The following is a 6,543-nucleotide window of genomic DNA, read 5'->3' as shown; positions in this document are numbered from 1 at the left end:
GAAGCCACCATGAGGCCAAAGAGGAGTAGCTGCCAGGGAGGAGAAGGAAAGGCAGTCAAGTGTGAGGAAGTGGTTAGCAGAGCCAGATGCGGTGCAGTGGAGGGTTAAATACAATGATCACAGAAAACATCCTTGAATGTAGTACTGAAGGAGGTCTTGATCTTCACTCAAATAGTTCCAGTAGTGTGATGGGGGCAGAAGGGTGACTACAAGATTTGAAAGTGACTGGGAACTGAGATCTGGTGATAAGGGATGCAATTCGGAGCACAGGTGGAAGCACTAACCTCAAACGAGGGAAGGGAAACATGTTCAACTGTAACAGAAGGAAAAGAGGAAAAGATGGGTGCATTTATATTTTCTTTAAGGCAAGATTTTGACAAGGCTTCAAATATGAGAGAATGACCCTCTGATATCCAAATTATAAGAAAGTGCAATTTGCATTCTTTTTTATTTTTATTTTGTTGAGATGGGGTCTCACTCTTGCAGACTGGAGTACAGTGGTGTGATCTCAGCCTACTGCAGCCTCCACCTCCCAGGCTGAAGCAATCCTTCCACCTCAGCCTCCTGATTAGCTGGGATGACAGGTGCATGCCACCACGCCTAGCTAATTTTTTGTATTTTTGGTAAAGATGGGGTTTTGCCATGTTGTCCAGGCTGGAGCAATTCAAATTCTTGAGTTGCTTTATATGACAGAGACAGGACAGACAAAGATTAATTTTGGCTTTACCTAAGGAGAAACTTGTTAATGATTATAGCTACTAAAAATGGAATGTTTGTGTTAGTAAATTGCGAGTTCCCTATCACTGGTCTGGTTGAAATAGAGGCAGTAGCTTCTTCAAAAAAGAGTAAGGAATAAAATGGGGATGGCAGGATTGGGGGTTGGAAAACAGAGGATTAACCACATGTTTTCTAATGTCCCTTCCTGTCCTTGACATTCAACCCTGCAAACTATAGCAAGCATGTTATGTATTGAGTCTCCTCCCTCTTGATTCCTTTTGGCTGGTGGTAAATATTTCATCCTGCAGACCCAGCCTTCAGATCCAGAAGCAGTTCCAAATATTTCAGACCTAAAAACTGCATTGCCTCCAGGGTGGGGACTGGAATTAGGCCTCTGACCTATGCTTAGTTTCTGGAGTGTCCGAGTTGTGAGCCTTGAGACTCCCTGGATGCCCACAGCTTTCCTCCAAATCACCACAAGCGCCCATTCCAAGTGGCATTGTCTCCCTTATTGTTGGGCACTTGCTATGTTCCAGATGCTGTGCTAAATGCTAAATATATGATGATGAAAGTACATTCCATAAGGATACAGATTTTTGTCCAAAAACAGTTCACTGATGTATCCCCAGCACCTAAAACAGTGTGTGGTACAATGCAAGTCTTGATAAATATTTTTTCAATGAATGCCACAGACTGTCTTCTTGAATCCAGTGTACAAGACAAGCATATATACTGACAACTGCAGTATAATATGGCAAGTACTATTATGGAAGCTCATAGGAAGCACAGAAGGGGAATACCTTCCTTAGCCTGGGGATTTTTTTGGTATTTTGGTGCCCAACTAGCATTGGAGCACAAACCTGAATCAAAATCTGCCTGCTGACTTGCCAGCCTTTGCCACACTTGTCTACCCATAAAGCAGAACCACGTCACTCTACCCTAAACCACTAGCTTCAGTCAAGGCACTCCTCTTGGGTCCCTTGGGACCCCTCTGCCATTGAGGCACTGCCACCATCATGACCACGTGTGGATATTGTTCCTGACCAGAGGTAGGCACTCACATCTACCAGGACAGCTCACACCTACCAGGTCAGTGTCCTTAGAGAGATGAATGCCAGCCTCAATTGCAACTTATTAGACATTGTATCTTGGACAGCTGGCCGAGCTCTTAGAGGGCAAGGCACATTGCCAGGAGAATGCCTCTAGCACCAGCCACACTCCTGCCCCTGTGCTGCCTGCCTTAGAGTCCCAGTATGATTCACAGGATGTTCAAGCGAGTTCTCTAGGAATTAACAATCCAGCCACTAGCCCAGCTCATTTGCTTTCCAGCACATGTTACTAGGAACACTGAAGTGTCATCATAAAGACGGAGGGACGTGGTGGAAGGAGCATGAGCTTGAGACCCAGACAGCTTCTTTGCCTCCTTTGTGTGACTCTGGGCAAGTCACCTTAATTGTCTGGTTCCCCATCTCTCCCTTCTCTCCCTTCTTTTTTATTTTTCCCTATTTTGACATATCAAGCATACAGAAAAGCTGCAAGAATAGTAAAAAGTATTCCCAGAAGCCCTTCATCCAGATTCCCAAAATGGCAACTGTTTCTGCAATTGCTTCATCCTTTCCTCAGTCACTATCTGTGGGTGCTTGTGTGCATGTATACCATGCATCTCAATTTTTTTCTGAACCACTTAAGAATAAGTTGCAGACACCCTCTTTCCCCTAAATACTTAAATGTGTATTTCTAAAAACAAGGAATTCCTCAAGTAACCAGAGTACAGTTTTCAAAATTGAAACAAATACTATTTGAAATAACATTGAAACAAATACTATTATTTAATCTACAGACCTGTTAAGGTTTTGTCAATGTTTCAAAAATGTCTCTTATAGCAATAAAAATCCCAGATCATGCATTTCATTCAGTTGTCATGTTCTTTTTTTTTTCCCCCCACTCTTCTGCTGAAAGAGAAAGTTGTCATGTTTTTAAAGATTCCTTTAATCTGGAACATTTTCTGAGTCTTTCTTTGAATTTCATGATATTGGCATTTTTATAAAGTATAGCACAGTGATTTTGTAGCATGCCTCTAAGTTTGGGTTTGTCTGATGTACCGTCAAGAATAGATTCAGAGGCTAGGCGTGGTGGCTCACGCCTAAAATCTCAGCACTTTGGGAGGCCTTGGCAGATGGATCATGAGGTCAGGGTCTGGAGTCTGAGACCATCCTGGCCAACATGGTGAAACCCTGTCTCTACTAAAAATACAAAAAAATTAGCCAGGCGTAGTGGCGGGCGCCTGTAATCCTAGCTACTTGGGAGGCTGAGGCAGGAGAATGACTTGAACCTGGGAGGCAGAAGTTGCAGCAAGTCGAGATCACATCACTGCACTCCAGCCCAGGAGACAGTGGGACACTCCGTCCCCCCAAAAAAGAATAGATTCAGATTATTCACTTTTGGCAGAATGACGCAGAAGTGATGCTGAGCTCTTCTGAGTGCATCGTGTAAGAGGTATGTATTAGTTCGTTTTCACACTGTTATAAAGAAATACCCGAGACTCGGTAATTTATAAAGGAAAGAGGTTTAATTGACTGTGGTTCCACATGGGTGGGGAGACCTCAGGAAACTTACAATCATAGCAGAAGGTGAAGGAGAAGCAAGCACCTTCTTCACAAAGCAGCAGGAGAGAGAACAGTAAAGGAGGAACTTCCAAACACTTATAAAACCATCTGGTCTCGTGAGAACTCACTCACTATCATGAGAACAGCATGGAGGTAACCGCCTCCATGACCTAATCACCTCCCACCTGGTGGCTCCCTTGACACATGGGGATTACGGGGATTACAATTCGAGATGAGGTTTGGGTTGGGACACAGAGCCAAGCCTTATCGAGGTATATGCTGCTGGTCAGTCCCATTGCTAGTAATGTTAACTTTGACCATTTTCTAATATGGCGTTCTGCAGTTTTCTCAACTGCTATATTTTACCCTTTGTATTTAAAGAAAGATCTTGTGGGGATGCCCATTACTCCTTAAACAAGATGAATCAATGATTATACTGGCTGGCAAATGTTGATTTGTACAATTCCAACATTCTTTCTAAATGTATGAGTTGGCAGTCCCTTGTAAGAAAGAGTTTACCTTGTCCCCCAATTTGCTTGTTTTACTCGAGACTAATGAAGTTTAATTTACTAGTAGTGTAAACTCCTTTAATTTACTATCTTTATTTTGATACTCAAATTGTCCCTGGTTTTGCCAACGAGAGCCCCTTTGAGCTGGCTCTTTTATCTTTTTGATATGTCCTCATCATCCTTTGGTATGATGAAACGTCCCGGGTTTATTTTATTCTTTCCGTAAACTACCCCTGCTTAGCCATTTTTTTTTTTTCAGAGAAACCTGGCTGTTTTAGTGAAGAATGGTATTTGGAAAACAAGATCTAGTGCTAAGAGGTGAACCCCATTGTTAGTGGGATTTCATTTTTTCTAGGTACTCTCAGAGGACAGACCTGAGTGGGAAGGAAAAAGGGGAGTCAATGGAGTTGGGGGAGAGAGAGAATATATACATAAATACATATATACATACTATATATGTATGTACATACATGTGTAGGTCTGTATTTGTGTGTGCATCTTTGTGCACAGTATATATAGAGGCAATATGTACATACACATACATGCATATATTCTGTACATATATGTGTATATATGTATATATTCTGTCTATATACATACATATATGTATATATTCTGTACATACATGTGTATGAATGTATATTCTATATACTGTGTATATATATACACAGATATATTTGTATGTACATATTCTATCTACTTTGTATATATATACACACAGATATGCATATATGTATGTATATATTCTGTCTCTCTACTGTTTGTATATATTCTGTCTCTATATATACTGTGCAGTTTCATGCACAGAGGCACACACACACATATACAGACCTATACATATGTATATCCATTTGTGCCAATTTGTCTATGTCCCCATGAGTCACACTGATATCGACAATTCTAGTCACCTTTTCAGATTTATCACTATCTTCTCCAACAATGAGGACTCTGGATCCCAACATCACCATTGTGTGTATTTATTTATTTGTTCAATTGTAGAATATACAAGTAGTTCTGGAATTACTAACCTATATTTCTGGGGAAAAAACGAGGTCTACTAATTAGAGTTCGATATTTGTTTAGAGGCATTTTTGCCTTTAGCCTGAAGGCAAGTAATCTAGATATTTTGTTCAACATTTGCCTGAGTTAATTTTGTCTCCCTTCTTGAGTGGGATTATTGTATTCATTTGATTTATGTGGGGCAATTTATTTGTTTCCAATTGCATTCAGTTTTAGGCTATCCCCCCTTTTCTTTGTGGGTTTTTGCATTTTTATTTATTTATTTATTGAATGTGGGAAACAGTAATATTATGGGTTTAATTGTGTCCCACCTCCCATCCCCTGATTCATTATTGAATTCCTAAGCCACAGTACCTCAGGACTCACCCTTATTTGGAAATAGGGTCGCTGCAGTTGTAATAAAATAAGTTAAGATGAGGTCATACTGGAGTAGGTGGCTCAGTATGACTGGTGGGACACGAATGTGACTGGTGTTCTTATAAAAAGGGAGACTTTGGACTCAGAGACATCCATACAGGGAGAACATTATGTGAACTGGAGTTACGCTGCTATGGGCCAGGGAACTACCAGAAGCTAAGACAGAGGCCCAGAGCACATTCTTCCTAGTGCCTTCAGAGGAAGCATGGCCCTGTCGGTGCCTGGATGCAGACTTCTAGGCTCCAGAACTGTGAGGCCACAAATTTCTGCTGTTTACACCGCTAAGTTTGTGGTACTTTGTTATGACAGCCCTAAAAACCTAATTCAATTAATATAGTTCCAGAAGTCAGGTCTATAAAAACAAGGTGTATTCAGAGAAATGACCCTTTACTTTCTACCCAACTCTCACTATGCCCAGTAGCAACCAATATCTTTATCGTAGTCTCTGATTTTTTCTTCTTGTGTTTCTTTTCATTCAAGCTAATAGTTAAACATGTGTTTATTTTCTCTGGAAATCACTCTATATTACTTCCCACAGATCTTATTCATTCTGTTGTATAGCTGCATAGTAGTCCATTTTGTAGATATGCCATTTTTGTGTACATTGTGGGGAAATCCATTTTGTGTGTAGACGTGTCCATTTTGAAGAATAGTTGCTTCAACTATTCTATATGTGGGCATTTAGGCATTTTCAGTGCAAACAATGCAGAAATGAATAAACTTGTGCATTTATATTTTTGTATTGGTGAAGGTATATCTTTACAGTAGATTTCTAGAAGTAGGATTCTTTGATCAAAAGGTAAATACGTGTGTGATTTTTTAGGTATTGCGAAATTCCCCTCAAGAAGGCTGCATTCCCTTTAGCAACATATGAGAGTTCCTGCTTTTCCATAGCCTAACAAATAGAGTGTGTTATATATTTTTAAATGTTTCCTAATCTAATAATAAATGATATATCAGTGTAGTTTTAATTTGCATTTTTCTTATCCTGAATGAAGTTCAACCTTTTTTCATACATTTTTATACCCTTTTTTGAATTGTTTCTATATTTCCTTCCTTTTTCACTTGGATTTTTAAAATCTTTTCACTCTCGATTTTGAAGAATGTTCTATACATTACAGAAGCTCACCCTTTTTCTGCATGATAGAAGTGTTTTCATGCAGTATGTCAGTGGTTTTTTTTTTTCTTTGTTTATGATGCTTTTTGCTGTCTAGATTTTCTTTTTCATTTTTACATAGTTTAAAATCATCTTTTTTTTTTTTTTTTTTTTTTTT

General features: G+C 39.7%; 1 pseudogene; it reads left to right on the top strand.

Annotated features, from left to right (window-relative positions):
- Positions 1-490: 490 nt before the first annotated feature.
- Positions 491-6,543, top strand: part of LOC105551956 — an 8,162-nt pseudogene continuing 2,109 nt past the window's right edge.

This window comes from Mandrillus leucophaeus, unplaced genomic scaffold (assembly GCF_000951045.1).
Source record: "Mandrillus leucophaeus isolate KB7577 unplaced genomic scaffold, Mleu.le_1.0 Scaffold1144, whole genome shotgun sequence".
Classification (NCBI taxonomy): Eukaryota; Metazoa; Chordata; class Mammalia; order Primates; family Cercopithecidae; genus Mandrillus; species Mandrillus leucophaeus.
Note: the sequence above shows the minus strand (reverse complement) of the source record. Positions and strands in the feature narration are given on the sequence as shown.